The following is an 18,325-nucleotide window of genomic DNA, read 5'->3' as shown; positions in this document are numbered from 1 at the left end:
ATAAAGCAGGGGTCGGGAATGCTGCTGCAGAACTCCCACCAGACCTCCTGCTGGACTGACCCTTTTTGCTCAGTATCGAGGGGCCTCCCTGCAGTAGAGGATCATGCTGCAGTAGGACCCCTGCCTCCCAGAGCCAGCCATGCCCATTATAAGATGGGATACCCATTACTCAGATGAATAACTAAGGCAGGAGAGTGACCGGGTCAGAACCTGCTGCAGCAAGTCTGAGGCAGAGCTAGGATTAGGCCCTGAGGATCCAAACTTGGAGCCAAGCTCGTTGTAGGCAGGGAATGTGCCTGTTAATCTATTAAAAGACAGTGCAGTGCTCTGCACACAGTAAGTACTTAAGAAATATGATCGGCTGACTGACATCAGGCCAGACCAGTCCTCCCTAATTTTTTATGGTATTTGTTAATCACTTTCTGCCAGGCACCGTTCTACCCACGCTCTTAATCCCCACTTTACAAGTGAGGTTACTGAGGTCCAGAGAAGTGAAGTGACTTACCCAAGGTCACACAGCAGACAAGTGGCAGAGCTGGGATTATAACCCAGATCCTTCTGACTCCCAGACCCATGCTCTTTCCACTAGGCCACGCTGCTTCTCGTGTTTGATTAAGGACAAGTGACTTCACCATCTATGCTTCTCCAAGCCCCAACTGAGGCACAGACTGTGTCCAACCTGATTATTTTGTATCTACAGCAGCATTTACTACAGTGCTTGGCACCTAGAAAACACTTAACAAATATCACAGTTATTATTATCATTACTATTCAGTGTCCCTAGTTAGAGATGGTATTTAGTATGCCTACACTATGTGCTGAGCATTGGTTAAGCCAAGCATAGTCATGAGACAGAAAGAATACAGTTCCTGTCCCGTGTGGAGCTTATGCTCTAAGAATAAGGGGGAGCAGGTATCTCATTCCCATTTATGAGGGAGGAAATTGAGGCCCAGACTATTTAAATTCCCTGCCAAGGTCATGAGTCCCAGTGAGATAGACATTAAAATGAATAGTATAAATACATGACAAACCCTACAGACCAGGCTCCAGAACATCCCCAAACCAACAAGAGGGGAGTCTGCGACCCCTCAGCTGGTCACTGAGGCCAAGTCCGGGACCTTCTATGCTTCACTGGGACATCCATCACAGATGACAGCTAGTGGAGCTGGTCAGTGTGTGGGAAGGCAGTGAAGAAATGGTTCATTCATTCATTCAATAGTATTTATTGAGCGCTTACTATGTGCAGAGCACTGTACTAAGCGCTTGGGATGAACAAGTCGGCAACAGATAGAGACAGTCCCTGCCGTTTGACGGGCTTACAATCTAATCGGGGGAGACGGACAGACAAGAACAATGGCACTAAACAGCGTCAAGGGGAAGACAGTGGAGAGGCCAGCTTGACCTCTCCTCTGATGTTACAGTTGAGAGGGTCTGCCTAGGTTAGCCAGCACAAAGGCCCAAGCTGGGTGACAGACTTGTGTGGGAACTGAAAAGTACAGTAGAGTAGAACTCCTAGGTCTAGTATTCTAACTCCCAGCCCAGTGCCTTTTCTACTAGCCCTTGCTGCCTCTCCAGTACAACCCCTTGTTTCCCTGAAAGAGATTTTGTGAGGCCAAATGAGACACCCATAAGAGTTCTCCCAGCCCTCTCTGGAGAGGCGCTGAATATGTTCAGGGTTCCATTATTTCCGCTTTCACATTGACCTAACTCTGGGGTGGGGAAAAGTGTAAACTAATCCAAGCAGATGCCTGCCTTTCCTCCTCCCATCCCTTCCCCAACACAGATTATGCCACCGCTCTTCTGGGGTATCTGGCAGTGAGTTTAGTCTCCTAGGCCAATAAACAGGGCTCTGCCCTCCAGAAGAGTTGAGTTTGGGCACCGTTTAGGTGAGCTGTCACACCCAGAAAGAGGATCATTCCCCATATGGCCTGCCCATAAGAGGTCCCCAGCCAGCTCCCCAAGTGGAATGGAGGGAAGCAGCACCCAAAACAAACCAAGAGCTTTTCAGTTCCTACACAAGACTGTCACCCAGCCCGGACCTTTATGCTGGCTAACCTAGGCAGTGACCATCTCAACTGTATCATCAGAGGAGAGGTCAAGCCGGCCTCTCCCCTGACTCCATTCCTTCACTGCCTTCCCACACACTGACCAGCTCCACTAGCTATCATCTGTGATGGACGTCCCAGTGAAGCCTGGAAGGTTCCGGACTTGGCCTCAGTGACCAGCTGAGGGGTCGCAGACTCCCCTCTTGTTGGTTTGGGGATGTTCTGAAGCCTGGTCTGTAGAGTTTATCATTTATTTCTACTATTTATTCAAATTAACGTCTGTCTCTCCCTCTAGTCCGTAAGCTTGTTGTGGGAAAGGAATATGTCTGTTTATTGTTACATTGTACTCTCCCAAACGCTTAGAACAGTGCTGTGTTCCCAGTAAGTGCTCAGTAAATACAATCGACTGACTGACTGACTGACTGGTTAAGCCCCGAGGTCAGTTTGCCGCAACCAATTTTGTCATGGGAAGAAATGCTAAGATGGAGACGTGGGGCGAAAATCAGCTGCAACGGATCATCAGCATGTGTGCAGCAGGAGGTGGTTGGGGAGGGGGGAGGTGCGACAACTCCAGTGAACAGGACCCAAAAGCCATTCGCTCGTGACTCATGTGCTTTTCCTCCTCCTCTTCCCCTTCCCCCAACAAGGCTCAAACAGTTCAAGCCAGCTCCTCTGTGCTGGGGAGGCTAGTGGGAGTGTGCTGATCGCCGCCTTCTGAAGCCACCCTGGGCCCCCTCCCACCACCCCCAAACCCTGAGCCTTTGACAACTCCATCAAGGTAGACAGACCAGGCTGGGGACTCAAGCTTGCTGAGTCAGTATCGGCGGGCGACCAGCGGGCCGGGGCATTTCTAGCTGCAGGAACTGCATAGGTTTCCTTTCTTCTTCCTCATCTTCGTTCCCTTTTTTCCCCTCCCCTTCTTTACCTCAGCTCAGTTCAGTGGATCGCAGCCTGTCTTTGGAATTAAGCTGATCGGCTTCCTCCCAGCTCCCTCCCATCTCCACCCCCCCTTCCTCGTCCTCTCTAACCCCTTTTGTCTTCTCCGAGGCATAGGGAATGGGGTAATCGAAAGCTTCCTGTCACACTGCCCGCTTGGAATCTAGCTCTCATCGACACTTACCATTTCGGCGGACTGTCGGGGGGGGAGGGGATTCCCTCTTCTCTCCCCCGCGTCCCCCAGAACCTCCCCTCCATCCCCACGGCCTCCCGCTGCCTGCCTGGCCGATGATACGGTGCAGATCCGGGGGCGGATTTCTGCTTCCCCCGGAGTCCCCGCAGAGGTAGGTGCAGGGCTGAGAAGCCGTGGTGGTTGGCAGCGGTGGTCTCTCCGCAAGGTGCGGGGTTCTCCCGTGCCGGGCTGTGCCGGTGCAGTGCAGCAGGAAGCGTGATCGGGAGCGGGGAAGGCTCAGGCTTTTATTTCTATAAACTGGATTTTCCCGGCTGCACTCACTCAAAGGAGCCGGTGAAAAATGTGTTCCAGGAGGGTTGGTGGCCCTTGGACGTTAGGTCCAGTTGCTTCTATGGAATGCATGGGGGAAAAATATCCTTGGTTAAAGTGGAGTCAGGGGCGCTCGACCATTAGTCGGCAGGACCCCGGGGGCTGTGACCACGGAGGACACGATTCTGTTTCTCCAGATGTAGGGCAGAAAGCTGCCCACCCTGGGTGAACATTCACAAAGGGGACTCCTGAACCCAGGAAGCGTCGAAAGCTGATTCCACAGCGCAGAGTCTGCGCATGGTGGGTAGTTCCACCATGGGACCTTTCTGTAGGGGCCTTTCTGTGACAGTGGGCTGGCTAGCCGGCCAACTCCCCACCCCAGATTTAAGGCTTCAGCTCCGGGAGGCAATTTGAAAGCCGCCGACAAAAGTACAGGAAGTTCGTCTGGTCATCCCAACGAAAAGCAGACCCTGCTGGGGTCTGGGACGGGCAGAGCAAATATAGCCAGTTCAGTGTGATCAAAGTAGGTGGAAAGGCCAGGGTGATAGGAAGGGTGAGCGGCTGTGAAAAAAAAGATTTCTCAATCCTATTTAGAGGGAAACGGCATGAAGCCTCATGCAGAGAGTGGATGTTTGGATTCCTCCTTGAACTCCTTGCAGCTCACTCTGGATCCTGCTCTGCTTGGGCTAGGGTGTCTACTCTCTTCCTAAGTTTTGTGGGGGGGGGGGGGGGCGGGGGTAGGGGCACTTTCTGGAGGCTGGCCTGCTTCAAATAATGGGAATGGAATTGTGGCAGGGGTGGAGGATGAGAGCACACCTGGTCAAGTAGTGCCTGAGAGAGGGTCGAATTATGAGACTCCCTTCAGCCCAAACTTGAGCTTAGTGTTGCTCGCTCAGGGTCTGCAAGATGGCGACCTCGCTTGTGAGGGGCCCTATCTGTGAGGCTCCCTTCTACAGTAATGGCTTCTGTAGGATTGCATTACCTTCCTGAGGCTCCAGGAAGATTTCTTGGAGAAAGGATGCCAGGATTGGTCACTGGGTGCCTCCAACTCCAGTCCAAACCAGGTTTGACCAGCTGTCTCTCCTGAGACTTGGGCTTTGCTGATTCTTGGGAAGCTGAAAGGATGAGGATCTTTGCCATCTTGATTGTCTGGGCAGTCCTCTTTGGGGACCTGAAAGTGAGAACTGAATGTCGAATAAACCTGTCGTTCCCAGGATGGCCAAGAGGAAAGAGCACGGGCCTGAGAGTAAGCAGACCTGGGTTCTAGTCCCAGCTCTGCTCCCGGCCTGCTATGTGTGACCTGGGGCAAGTCGCTTAACCCCTCTGGACCGCAGTCTCCTCTTCTGTAAAATGGGGGGATAGATTGTGAGTCCCATGTGATTCAGGGAGCGTGTCCCATCTGGCAAGCGTTGGGGAAGGCACAGAGCTAACATAGTAATGCAATAGTTTTTGTTGTCCCAAGATGCTTTTGTCCTAACCTGCTCATTATAACCCCTCTCTTGATTCCCCATTTGACCATCCCAAATGAAGGCATCTTTTGCTCGGTTGGAAAGGGTTTGAGCATTCTGGGGCTGGGCCACCTCCAGGAAGCTTGGGCAGGAATCCGCTCTGCCCTCTCCCACCCCACCCACGACAGCTGTCAAGGCCCGGGCTGAAAATCAGCAAGGAGAGGTTTTGTCCGAGCTACAGGTCTGTGCCTGGACTCAAGGCCAGAGGCAATCCCGGCAACCAGGGGGCAGGAATGGGGCGGGCAGAGGAAGTCTCTGGGCTTTGCTGAGGGGATTGCCTGTTTGTGGGATTGACATGTGGATGTAGCATTTTCCACAGCCCCCCATTTCCTCCTCTGCCTCCAAATGTCCAGGAAAGGTTCCCAGTAGATGTCAGTCCCTCTGTGCTCCAGCATGGGTTTCACCGACATCCATCGTCCTTCCCCCAAATCCTTCCTTTTGCCCCTGCCCTGCCGTGACCTGAAAAGTGTTTTCAGAACCAGATGCTGATGAAGCAATGCAGAATAGCCAAAAACGGAAAGAGGCAAATGGCAGAGTGCCCCGTAGTCTGCCTTGGGGACCGGGCTGCCATCTGCTGGTGCAGTATTTGAAGTCACTTCTTTCCAGTTCCCTGAGAAGGAAAGGAAGCAGGAGCCCGTGGGCCTCAGCAGAGCTCATCGTGCTCCTTCCCCCATCCTCAAGGGCCCATGCTAGGAATCAAGGGAGATTTTGCTGTCGCAGGGAAACGGGCACTCACGGCCAGAGAGAGGTGTGGAAATTTCCTTTTTCCACTTATAAAAAAGTTCCCTTTCTCCCCCACCTTATTCCACATTACCCCCTGAAACTCAAAGCCGGAATAGAAACCGAGGGATTGTCTCACCCCACTCCAGGCTCGCTTTCTTCCCAGAGTCCCCAGCTGAGGGAGACCCTGAGTGGCGGTCTCGTGAACCCGGGCGACGAAGCCCAGTCTCTGACTCTCCAGCTAAGTGGGCGGGCTCTCTGGCTCTGATCAGCAGCCAGGGGTGAGGGGGCTAGAGGGAGTGGAGCCTCGAACAATTGCCCACTTTCCTCCCCCTCTCCCCTCATTGCTGCAGTGCAGAGTTGACACTGGGAGAGGGCCTGCGAGAAGCGAGGTTGGCATCTCGGCTGAACGACTCTATGTGGCCATGGCTGTGGGCATGGCAGGCTTCCCAAAGTAGCCTGGGAAAATTCTCAGATGACAGATGGTGGAGAGCACCCTGAGGCTCATGCCATTTTTACTGTAGAGGTCAGCCACTGAGGCTTCTCTTCTGTAGGTCCACTCGGGGGCTGTTGGGATGGTCCCCAAAGCCGGACGATGAGGAATATTAGAGGGGCTGGGATCCATTCAGGACATCCTGGCTTGCTCATCCTGGTGAAATTTGGGGCAGGGACCCAGGAACAGGCGTGCCAGGGCTGCCGGACAGAGGGAGACTGCAGTCTCGGGCCAGTGACCGGGCCAAAGAGGAAGAAACCATGCTGCTCTCCTCATCCTGCTTGCCTGACTGGATCAGCCTGCAGAGATTGATTCCAATGTGTCTTCCTGCACCGTGCGTGTGTGTTTTTGGTTTTGTTTTTTTTTGGTGGAGGGCAGTGGTTCATGATGTCTGTTAAGCACTTATTCTGTGCCAGCCACTGTACTAAGTTCTGGGATAGGTACAAGCTAATCAGGTTGAAACAGTCCTTGATCTACTTGGAGCTCACAGACTTAATCCCTGTTTTACAGATGAGGTAACTGAGGCACAGAGAAATGAATTGCCCAAGGTCACAGACCTGACCAGTGGCAGAGCCAGGATTAGAACCCAGGTCCTTCTGACTCCCAGACCCGGGCTTTATCCACAAGGCCACGCTGCTTCTCTCCCAAGGGTCCTACTCCCAAGGGTTGGACAGGCCAGGTCTCTGGAGCACCGAGAGGATAAGTCCTTTTTCTCAGCCTGCAAGTTAGTTTCTGAGTTCTTCAGAACAGGGGACATCCTGCAGCACCTGGGAAAGGGAATTCTTCCTCAAGCTGAAGGTCTTTCCACTTTCCTGGGACTGGCTCCAGAATCACTGCTTGTGGAAGAGCACTCAGGGAAGCAGGGAGCTGCAGAGCGTGAGATTTCCTAGGAGCTGCACTGCATTTGAAGGACTTACCAAACCTCTCTTCTTTCCCCCACTTATGGTTTAAGTAAGAAATCGGTCCGAGGGGATGGTTACTAGGTTGAATATTTATTCCCCCGTGCCCTTGCCTCAGCCACACTGGGGTGGATGCAAGCAAATTGGATTGGGCAGATTCCCTGTCCCACATGGGGCTCACATTCTCAATCCCCATTTTATAGATGAGGTAACTCAGGCACAGAGGAAGTGAAATGACTTGCCCTAGGTCACACAGAAGTCAAGTAGTAGAGCCAGGATTAGAACCCATGTCTGTCATACTACCAGGCCCATGATCAATCCACTTAGTGCTAATTTACCTATTCTCATTTTCCATGGGATATTTTCCTTTTGTCCATTCCTGATAGAAGCAGCATGGCTCAGGGAAAGAGCCCGGGCTAGGGAGTCAGAGGTCATGGGTTCGAATCCTGGCTCTGCCACCTGTCAGCTGTGTGACCGTGAGCAAGTCACTTCACTTCTCTGTGCCTCAGTTACCTCATCTGTCAAATGGGGCTTAACTGTGAGCCTCACGTGGGACAAACTGATTATCCTGTAGCTACCCCAGCCCTTAGAACAGTGCTCTGCACATAGTAAGCGCTTAACAAATATCAACATTATTATATCCAAGACTGACTCTGTGTGTGTGTGTGTGTGTGTGTGTGTGTGTGTGTGTGTGTGTGTGTAAAATAAATTCTGAAAAGAAGCAAAATACCATGAGGCATGTGAACAAGTTGTTATAGCTTGCTGTCAGTCCAGTGGAAAGAGCGTGACTCTGGGAGGTGGGAGACTTGGGTTTGTCAATCAGTGGTATGTATTGAGTGCTTATTGTGTGCAGAGAACTGTACTAAGCATTTGGGAGAATATAATACAGCAGAGTAAGAAGACACCATCCCTGCCCACAAGAGGCTTATAATCTAAAGAGGGGAGTGGGCCAGAGCTTCTCACATGGGTCTCAGCCCAAGGAGATTTTTCAGGTGCCAGTAGGCCTGGATTTAAGCCACAATGATTAGTTCAGTCCATAACTGCTGGGAAGCAGCAGGGGGCCAGGAGGGATTCAATTAATAGTATTTGTTGAGCACCCATCATGTGCAGAGCTCTACTGAGTGCCTGGGAGAAAACAAAAGAATTAGCAGGTACGCTCTCTGCTCTCAAGGAACTTGCAATCTAATATGGGGAAAAGACACTAAAATAAATGACAATTAGAAAGAGAGTATAAAGATATTCACATAAAGATCAAGGAACGGCAATCAATCACTGCTACCTTTTTTTTTTAAGTGGTATCTATTAAACGCTTACTATGTGCCAGACTAGGCACTATACTAAGTGCTGAAGTGATTGCAGTATAATCAATTTGGACCCAGTCCATGTCCCACATGGGGCTCACAGTTTTAATCCCCACATTTTACAGATAAGGCACAGAGAAGTTAAGTGACTTGCCTAATATGGGAGTCAGAGGTCATGGGTTCAAATCCCACCTCTGCCACTTGGCAGCTGTGTGACTGGGGGCAAGTCACTTCACTTCTCGGTGCCTCACTACCTCATCTGGAAAATGGGGATTAACTGTGAGCCTCACATGGGACAACCTGATGACCCTGTATCTACCCCAGCGCTTAGAACAGCGCTCTGCACATAGTAAGCACTTCACAAATACCAATATTATTATCACTCACAGCAGACAAGCGGGGGAGCTAGGATTAGAACCCAGATCCTCCGACTCCCAGGCCTGGCTTCTTTCCACTAGGCCACACTGCTTCTCTACCTCTTGAGCACTCTGTGCAGCAACTCCCAGCTTTGCAAGAAGAGAAGTGGCAGTGCTATCAGCAGTGAAAGTTTCTGACCGAGGAATCACTGGGTTCCATGAGGTGGAGGGACCCTGCAGGAATCCCAAAAATACCAGGCTAAAGTGGGCGGGGAAGACTGCAGCGGTCACCATGGCAACCACCTGCTGGGTCACAGTGCTGTGGCACAAGGCATTGACATGATGCTGCGGTCTCTTTGCCCATGACTCAGCCCCGTATGTTGCACAACACCTTTGCCTGAACTTTGCCATGTGCTGACACCCAGTCTGCTTTAGCAGAGTGGCTTAGTGGAAAGAGCAAGGGGTTGGGAGTCAGAGGTCATGGATTCTAATCCCATCTCCCTCACTTGGCAGCTCTGTGACTTTGGGCAAGTCACTTAACGTCTCTGTGCCTCAGTTACCTCATCTGTAAAATGGGGATTAAGACTGTGAGCCCCACATGGGACAACCTGATTACCTTGTATCTAGCGCTTAGAACAGTGCTCGGCACATAGTAAGCGCTTAACGAATACCACCACCATCATCATCATCTTCACTCCCTCCCAGCAAAGACAAGAGAGATCAAGTGGCACTGTGATCAGTGGCGAGAACCTGGGCTTAGAATTGAAGTGCCAGCCCCAATCTTCATCTGGGGTTCTGAAGCAGGGGAGGCGGCCAGCCCGGGAGCAATATCAATCAACGGTAATCCTGGCTTTGCCACTTTTCTGCTGTGTGACCTTGGGCAAGTCACTTCACTTCTCTGGGCCTCAGTTACCTCGTCTGTAAAATGGAGATTAAGACTGTGAGTCCCATATGGGACAGGAACTGTGTCCAACCCTATTTGCCTGTAGTCACTCAGTCGTATTTATTGAGCGCTTATTGTGTGCAGAGCACTGCACTAAGCATTTGGGAGAATATAATACAGCAGAGTAAGAAGACACCATCCCTTCCCACAAGAGGTTTATAATCTAAAGAGGGGAGCGGGCCTTCTCACGTGGGTCTCAGCCCAAGGAGATTTTTCAGGTGCCAGAGCACCTTACTAATTGCTTGGGGAAGTCCAATATAACAGACACATTCCCTGTCCACAACAAATTTACGATCTTGTATCCACCCGAGCGCTTACTACAGTGCCTGGTATGCAGTAAGTGCTCAACAAATACCACAATCGTCATCATCATTGCTAAGCACCTGGGAGAGTACAGCAGGATTGGTAGACACATTCCCTGCCCACAAGGAACTTTAGTCTATACGGGGAGACAGACATTAAAATAAATTACAAATATGTACATAAAGTGCTGTGGTGCTAAGCGTGGGGTGAATAAAGATAGAAATCCAAGTGCAAGGGTGACACAGGAAGGAAGAGGAAGAAGGAGAAATGAGCACTTCATTGGGGAAGGCCTCTTAGAATATAGATATAGATGCCCAAACCTGATGGCTAAACTTCCTAGTCCCTTGGGTCCCGAGTGTCTAGCTCTAGGACAGATTAGCACACTAGCCAGAGAGGAATCTGACTGGTCCCTTGATCATATCTCTGCACACAGTAGGGAATTGATCATTCCTATTATTAATCCCTTCTTCCTCCTCGACTGCCACCTTCAACTGTTGACTTTCCAACAGCTTCTTCCCCACTGCTTTCAAACATGCCATTGTTTTCCCTATCCTAAAAAAAAAAACCCTCCCCACAGCTCCCTCTGGTTATCACCCCATCTCCCTCCTCCTATTCCTTTCCAAACTTCTTGAGAGGGGTGTTTACCTCTGCCATCTCCACTACCTCTCCTCCAATTCTCTCCTTGATCCCCTCCAATTTGGCTTCCATGGAAACAGCCCTCTCAAAATCACTCAATCACATTTATTGAGCACTTACTGTGTGCAGAGCACAGTACTAAGCCCTTGGGAGAGTACAATATAACAGACACATTCCCTGCCCACAGTGAGCTTACAGTCTACAAGACTATAAGCTCTAAGGTAACCAGTGACCTTCTTCCTGCCAAATCCCACGGCCTCTACTTTATCCTAATCCTCCCAACAACCTCTCCTTGAAACTTTATCAAACCTTTGATTCGCTGACATTGTCCTGCCTTGGTTCTCCTTTCATTCATTCATTCATGCAATAGTATTTATTGAGCGCTTACTATGTGCAGAGCACTGTACTAAGTGCTTGGGATGAACAGGTCGGCAACAGATAGAGACAGTCCCTGCCGTTTGAGGGGTTACAGTCTAATCGGGGGAGATGGACAGACAAGAACAATGGCAATAAATAGAGTCGAGGGGAAGAACATCTCGTAAAAACAATGGCAACTAAATAGAATCAAGGCGATGTACAATTCATTAACAAAATAAATAGGGTAATGGAAATATATACAGTTGAGCGGACGAGTACAGTGCTGTGGGGAGGGGAAAGGAGAGGTGGAGGAGCAGAGGGAAAGGGGGAAAAGAGGGTTTAGCTGCGGAGAGGTGAAGGGGGGGCGGTAGAGGGAGTACAGGGAGAAGGTAGCTCAGTCAGGGAAGGCCTCTTGGAGAAGGTGAGTTTTAAGTAGGGTTTTGAAGAGGGGAAGAGAATCAGTTTGGCGGAGGTGAGGAGGGAGGGCGTTCCGGGACCGCGGGAGGACGCGGCCCAGGGGTCGACGGCGGGATAGGCGAGACCGAGGGGCGGTGAGGAGGTGGGCGGCGGAGGAGCGGAGCGCGCGGGGTGGGCGGTAGAAAGAGAGAAGGGAGGAGAGGTAGGAAGGGGCAAGGTGATGGAGAGCCTCGAAGCCTAGAGTGAGGAGTTTTTGTTTGGAGCGGAGGTCAATAGGCAACCACTGGAGTTGTTTAAGAAGGGGAGTGACACGCCCAGATCGTTTCTGCAGGAAGATGAGCCGGGCAGCGGAGTGAAGAATAGACCGGAGCGGGGCGAGAGAGGAGGAAGGGAGGTCAGAGAGAAGGCTGACACGGTAGTCTAGCAGGGATATAACGAGAGCCCGTAGCAGTAAGGTAGCCGTTTGGGTGGAGAGGAAAGGGCGGATCTTGGCGATATTGTAGAGGTGAAACCGGCAGGTCTCGGCAATGGATAGGATGCGTGGGGTGAACGAGAGAGACGAGTCAAGGATGACACCGAGATTGCGGGCCCGCGAGACGGGAAGGATGGTCGTGCCATCCACGGTGATAGAGAAGTCCGGGAGAGGACCGGGTTTGGGAGGGAAGATGAGGAGCTCAGTCTCGCTCATGTTGAGTTTTAGGTGGCGGGCCGACATCCAGGTGGAGACGTCCCGGAGGCGGGAGGAGATGCGAGCCTGAAGGGAGGGGGAGAGGACGGGGCGGAGATGTAGATCTGCGTGTCATCTGCGTAGAGATGGTAGTCAAAGCCATAAGAGCGAATGAGTTCACCGAGGGAGTAAGTGTAAATGGAGAACAGAAGAGGGCCAAGAACTGACCCTTGAGGAACTCCAACAAGACTCCTTCTCATTCTCTTTTGCAGGGTTCTCTTCTGCCTCCCACCTTCTGACAGTGGGGGTCATTAAAGGCTCAGTATTGGGTCCCCTTCTATAATCCATCTACACCCACTCCCTTGGAGAACTCATAGCTCATTGTGGACAGGGAACATCTCTACCAACTCTGTTATATTACTTTCCCAAGTGCTTAGTACAGTGCTCTGCACACATTAACCGCTCAATAAGTTCGATGGATTGATTGATGGCTTCTATTACCAGCTCTATGCAGATGATTCCCAAATGTACATCTCCAGCCCTGACCTTTCTCCTCCTCTGCAGTCTCATATTTCCTCCTGCCTTCAGGACCTCTCTACCTAAATGTCCTGCCATCTCAAACTAAACGTGTCCAAAACAGAACGCCTCATCTTCCCACCAAAATCCTGTCCTTCCCTGACTTTCCCGTCAGTGTAGAGAACACCACCATCCTTCCCTGTTTCACAAACCCATAACCTTGGTGTTATCCTTGACTCATCTCCCTCATTCAACCCACATATTCAATCAGTCACTAAATCCTATTGGTTCTACCTTCACAATATTGCTAAAATCCTCCCTTTCCTCTCCATCGAAACTGCTACTGCAGTCATCCACGCACTTAACGTACCCCACCTCGACTACTGCATTTGCCTTCTTGCTGACCTCCCTGTCTCCTGTCTCTCCCTGCTCCAGTCCATATTTCACAGTGCTTCATGGGTCATTTTTCTAAAGAAAATTCAGTCCATGTCCCTCCACTCCTCATGAACCTCCATTGGTTGCCCATCCACCCCTGAGTCAAACAGAAACTCCATTGCTTTTAAGCACTCAGTTACCCGATCTTGCCCCCCTCCTATCTTACTTCACATGTCTTCCTACTACAGTCCAGCCCACTCACTTCCTTCTTTCCACTAGGCTCCGCTGCTTCCCTAAATCTTCTTTTAATTCCTCCCTAGACCCTTCCGTTTTGGGACCTGAACCCAAATTAGCCACACCTACCATCACAGTCCAAAGTCCACAGATGGGAGGAGCTATGCACCATATCCTCCCCTCCCCTTAGTTCAGGTTTGGTATGTTTTTCTGATATGCTTCAATTCCAAGACCGATTTAAGCCTAAGCCACCCAGAGAACAGCAACAAGGGCTATGTTCCTATGGACTGGTCATCTGACCTCCTAGCATAACCTGGTATGAAAAGATGGGAAAAAAATCCAGCCTCCTAAGAGAAAAAAGAAGGGGAGATGGAATAATATGAGAACCAGCATGGCCTAGTAGAAAAAACATGGACCTGGGAGTCACAGGATCTGAGTTCTAATCCCACCTCTGCCAAATGCTTGCTGTATGACCTTGGACAAGTCACAACTTCTCTGTGCCTCAATTCTCCTGTTCTCCCTCCTACTTTGACCATGAGCCCTATGCAGGAAGGAGCCTGTGTCCAACCTAATTCACTTGTATCTACCCCAGTGCTTAGAACACTGTTTGACATATAGTAAACACTTAACAGATACCATTAAAAAGACATTTATTGCATTGGACACAGTGTTCTAAGAATTTAGGAAAGGATAACAGAAACAGGAGACATGTTCCCTGCCCACAAGGAGCTTACACTCTTTTCATCTCTAGACTGTAAACCCACTGGGGTCAGGGAATGTGTCTGCTTTAGTGTTGTGTTGTACGTTCCCAAGAGGTTAATACGGTGCTCTGCACACAGTGAACTCTCAGTAAATATGAGTCATCAATTGATTTTCACCATCCAAAGATGGCAACAGTGCAGAAGGTATGAACAAAGCCCCAAGACCACCAGTGAAGCTTTCACTCTCACAGTCTGAATAAGGCAATGAAGTAAAATGGGCAGAAATACTGATGTTTGCTTTATTTCAGGGCAGCAGGAGAGAACGGGGAGAATGTACAAGCTATACGACCAGCTGAAGTCAGGAATAAAGGCAGTAAAAAGAATAACCAGAAATAGAAAGTCCATCTGAAGTCAGGAAGAAAGGTGGCAAAAAGAATAAGTAGAAATAGAAAGTCCAATTTAATCTACAAGGCATCTCAACCCCTAAAATTCCCCATCAGCAGGCTGCATTTCAGGAGAGACCCAGGCAGAGGATTTTAATTCTATTGTTGACCCTGGAATAGGTTATTATGACTTTATATTCCATTAAAAAGCCAAAACTATTAGCACATGAGAAGAGGGATAAAGAAAGCTTGCAGGGCCACTCAAGTTGGCTGGGATTTCTCTCTTTGCTCTTTCAGGTTAATCACTATACTATTTGGGGGTTTTGAACTATTTTCCAGGGGAGACAGGATTTCTCTGCCAAAAGCCAACATGGGTTTTGTCCCTGTTCCCTACTCCAGAAGGCCAGTTTGGCGGCCAGGAGGCTTTACTTCCCAAACTCAAGATTAGCCAGGATTTAGGGGGGCTGACGTTCCAAGGTCCCAGAGTTTGTGGTATTTTCACCTACACCTGCTCTCTCCTGCAGCACAGAAGGCACCCAAGAAGCCAGCTGAGCATTTCATAAATTCATTATTTTAAAACCAAATCTGAAGAAAATTAATGTATGTGAAGAGGGTACTATAGGCAGTTATTTTTACAAATTATAATTGTGATTACAGACTCAGACAGTCAGACTGCTGCAGTTCCCACCACAAGCTGCCATGTATTTATAGACTTTTTTGACATTAGTCAGTGGAGGCGGGCAGGCGTGTGTGTGTACGTGTGTGTGTGTGTGTTTTGCGGGGAGGGGGAAGGGACGTTGTGTGTTACTTGAAAGCAAAGCCCTGTGCTTTTAAGCCCCACTTGGGTTAGGCAAGTCTTTTAGACTTGTCTTCTACTGACGAGTCCTCTCTGAACCAAAGCGACTTCAAGGACACATCTTTCCCAGAATGCCCTACTCTCTTTTAGGCTACTGACATTTAAGTCACATGATTAGCCCTCTTACCAGACATAAAGGAGAAAATATATATATATATATATATATATATATATATATATTCATTTCTATCTCTTCCACCCACCCTCCCCAATGCAGTGGCTTGTCAGTTCTTATGGCTGCCATTCTTACCTGAATGGTTTGGCTTGTTGAGGACCAGGGTAGCTTTAAGCTAAGGTCCCTTCCACCTGGTCAACTAAGCCAGTTTACTGGCTGGCCAAGAATTCAATGACTGGCTCAGTCTTTTGAGTGTACGAGGCCTGAATTGAGTCCCAGTCCCACTCAGTGGCTTTTTGCAAGCATCTGTAGGTCATTTTTAGCGTAGTAGTTGTTTTTCCTCCTATCTTTCTGTGGAGAGCAAAAGCGAAAGGGAGAGGGCAGTGGAATGAGTCTGTTTGCAGAGCATGAGTCCCATTTTTTAACTACTTTAGATATTTGGATTCGTACGTGTACTCTTAAGGTGGATGTTTACTAAAGAACCAAAATTAAAAATGAAACTTGGCACCAGGAGAAACTTTTTATGTTACTCGTTAAGCGCTTACTATGTGACAAGCATCCTTTTAAGTGATACAAGTTAATCAGGGCAGAAGCAGTCCCTGTCCCGAATGGGCCTCATAGTCTAAGTAGAAGGGAGAACAGGTATTGAATCCCCCTTTTGCAGTTGAGCAAACAGAGGCACAGAGAAGTTAAGTGATTTACCCAAGGTCACACATCAGGCAAGTGACAGAGCCAGGATTAGAACCCAGGCCCTCTGGCTCAGGTCTGGGCTTTAACAAGTAGGCCATACTACTTCCCAGAAACCGTTACAGGAAAAACTTCCAAGTCATCATGTGTCTATAGTTCACTGCTGTATATAACACATTAGAAGTTACTGCTGCCACAGGTAGATCATAATATGCTGTCTTTGTTGATCCATCCTATTAGAACCTCAGCATAAAGTTTCCATTAGAGAAGCAATGTGGCCTAGTGGAAAAAACCCGGGCCTGGGAGTCAGAGAGCCTAGGCTCTAATCCAAGCTCAACTTGTCTGTTGTGTGCCCTTGGGCAAGACACTTAATATCTCTGTGCCTCAGTTACCTCATCTGTAAAATGGGGATTGAAACTGTGAGCCCCATGTAGGATAGAGACTGTGTCCAATTTGATTATCTTGTATATATCCCAGCACTTATAGTTCAGTACCTGGCACATAGTAAGAGTTCAGCAAATATCATTAAAAAGCAAAACTTGATTGCCCCAAAGAGAAAGGGTTTGTCATTCATTCATTCAATAGTATTTATTGAGCGCTTACTATGTACGGAGCACTGTACTAGGGGCTTGGAATGTACAATTCGGCAACATTTAGAGACAATCCCTGCCCAATGACAGGCTCACAGTCTAATCGTCTGTCTGGACTGTAAGGTCCATGTGGGCAGATAATGTGTCTACCATCTTCTTTGTGTTCTCTCCCAAGCGCTTATACAGTACTCTGCATGTAGTAAGTGCTCAATAAATACCATTGATTGATTGGTTGACTGATTGACAAAGAGGGGGACTGAAGAGACATGGGTTGCCTCATCTGTACCTGGACAGCAACTGACATTTACTCGTCTAGCCCTTCAGCCAGTGGTTAAATTGGAGCAAACCTGACCCCCGCACTTGGTTCCAAAGTGGGCAGTGTTAATCCACATTCCCTGGTTAGGTAAAACTGCCTGCATCCAGCCTGATTTTATGTTGGAACAGCGTTGGTCTGTCCTACTCAGAGGTCCTTGGGCAGCCGCTCACCCTGCCCACCTTCTGGCAATCCTGCCCTTTGCAGGGTCCAGCCACTCAGTCTGGAGAGGTAGGGGATAAACCTGCCAGGAAGCTCAGTTACTTCTAAAGCAACATGGATACCCTTGAGAAATGGGTGTACTTCCCCATTCCCATCACAATGTTGTTTGACACAGGTGTGTGTATGTGTCAGGGGAGGAAGTCCTAGAGATTCTAGAGACAAGTCAGAGATGTGTGTGTGTCAGGGAAAATTCCAGAGCACTTTCTGCAGCCTCTAACCGATGACCTCATGCGCAGCAAAGTGTGATGTCACGCACCACATGGGGGCCTCCCAAAATTGATTAATCCTGGGCCCCAGATGGGGCTGATTGATCCATCCCCAAATGTGGGGAATTATGGTTTCCACTTGGAGCCTAGATGAAAGGAGGGATGTTCCAAAATCCTCTTCCCATCAGGAAAGGAGCTTTCTACTATCCAACTCAGGGCAGGTGCTGAGGGACTTTTTTTTCAAAGGGCAGGCTCTTGGTAAATTGTTCCCTTCCTTAGGCATCATCAGGGTTACATTCTGCCTTCAAGGGCTTGGCTATTTCCACGCATTAGGCTCTGGTTCTTTCGACGTTTCCGGAAACTTTGAGACCAGGTACTACTAATATTGGGGGTGATGGTTTTCAGCATGAGAAGTAGCGTGACCTAGTGGATAGAGCATGTCCCTGGGAGTCAGAAGGACCTGGGTTCTAATTCCAGCTTGGCCACTTGTCAGCTGTGTGACCTTGGACAAGTCACTTCACTTCTCTGGGCCTCTGTTCCCTCATCTGTAAAATGGGGATTAAGACTGTGAGCCCCATGTAGAACAGGGACTGTGTCCAACCTGATTTGCTCGTATCCACCCCAGCTTTTAGTACAGTGCCTGGCACATAGTAAGTACTTATCAAATATCACAGTTATTATGATTATCCAGCAGCTCACATGAGAAATCCAAAAATCTTGGGTCAGAAAGGAGTGATGCCCTGCCCAGCTCTGCCTCTTTTTTTCTTCTAAGCTCAGCATCTCATTTAACCAGCTTGACATCTGATTGACCAAGTAGGCATCCCCAGGGCAGGGAGAATAATGTGTCATGGTATAGACTGGAAGCTTGTTGTGGGCGGGGAATGTGTCAGTTTATTGTTACATTGTATTTCCCCAAGTGCTAGTGCAGCGTTTTGCACACAGTAAGCACGCACTTACTCTGAATGAATGAATGAATGAATGAATGAATGCCCGGCCACTCACTGCTGGAGAGGGAAGGACCCAGCAGTCACTCCAAACCAGAAA

General features: G+C 49.3%; 1 protein-coding gene across 3 annotated transcripts in view; it reads left to right on the top strand.

The window, feature by feature from the left end:
• The window catches only part of KCNAB2 (potassium voltage-gated channel subfamily A regulatory beta subunit 2), a 157,240-nt gene that overhangs the window by 25,282 nt on the left and 113,633 nt on the right, over positions 1 to 18,325 (top strand). Inside the window, exon 1 of one of the 3 annotated variants that reach the window (XM_029066331.2) lies at positions 2,990 to 3,325. The exons of the other annotated variants lie outside the window; for them this stretch is intronic. The gene's annotated coding sequence lies outside the window, so the exon portion shown is untranslated. Of the gene's footprint in view, positions 1 to 2,989; positions 3,326 to 18,325 lie in introns of those variants that run through there. 3 annotated transcript variants of the gene reach the window in all.

Source organism: Ornithorhynchus anatinus, chromosome 5 (assembly GCF_004115215.2).
Source record: "Ornithorhynchus anatinus isolate Pmale09 chromosome 5, mOrnAna1.pri.v4, whole genome shotgun sequence".
In the NCBI taxonomy this organism is placed as follows: Eukaryota; Metazoa; Chordata; class Mammalia; order Monotremata; family Ornithorhynchidae; genus Ornithorhynchus; species Ornithorhynchus anatinus.
This window is presented reverse-complemented; position numbering and strand designations above follow the sequence as displayed.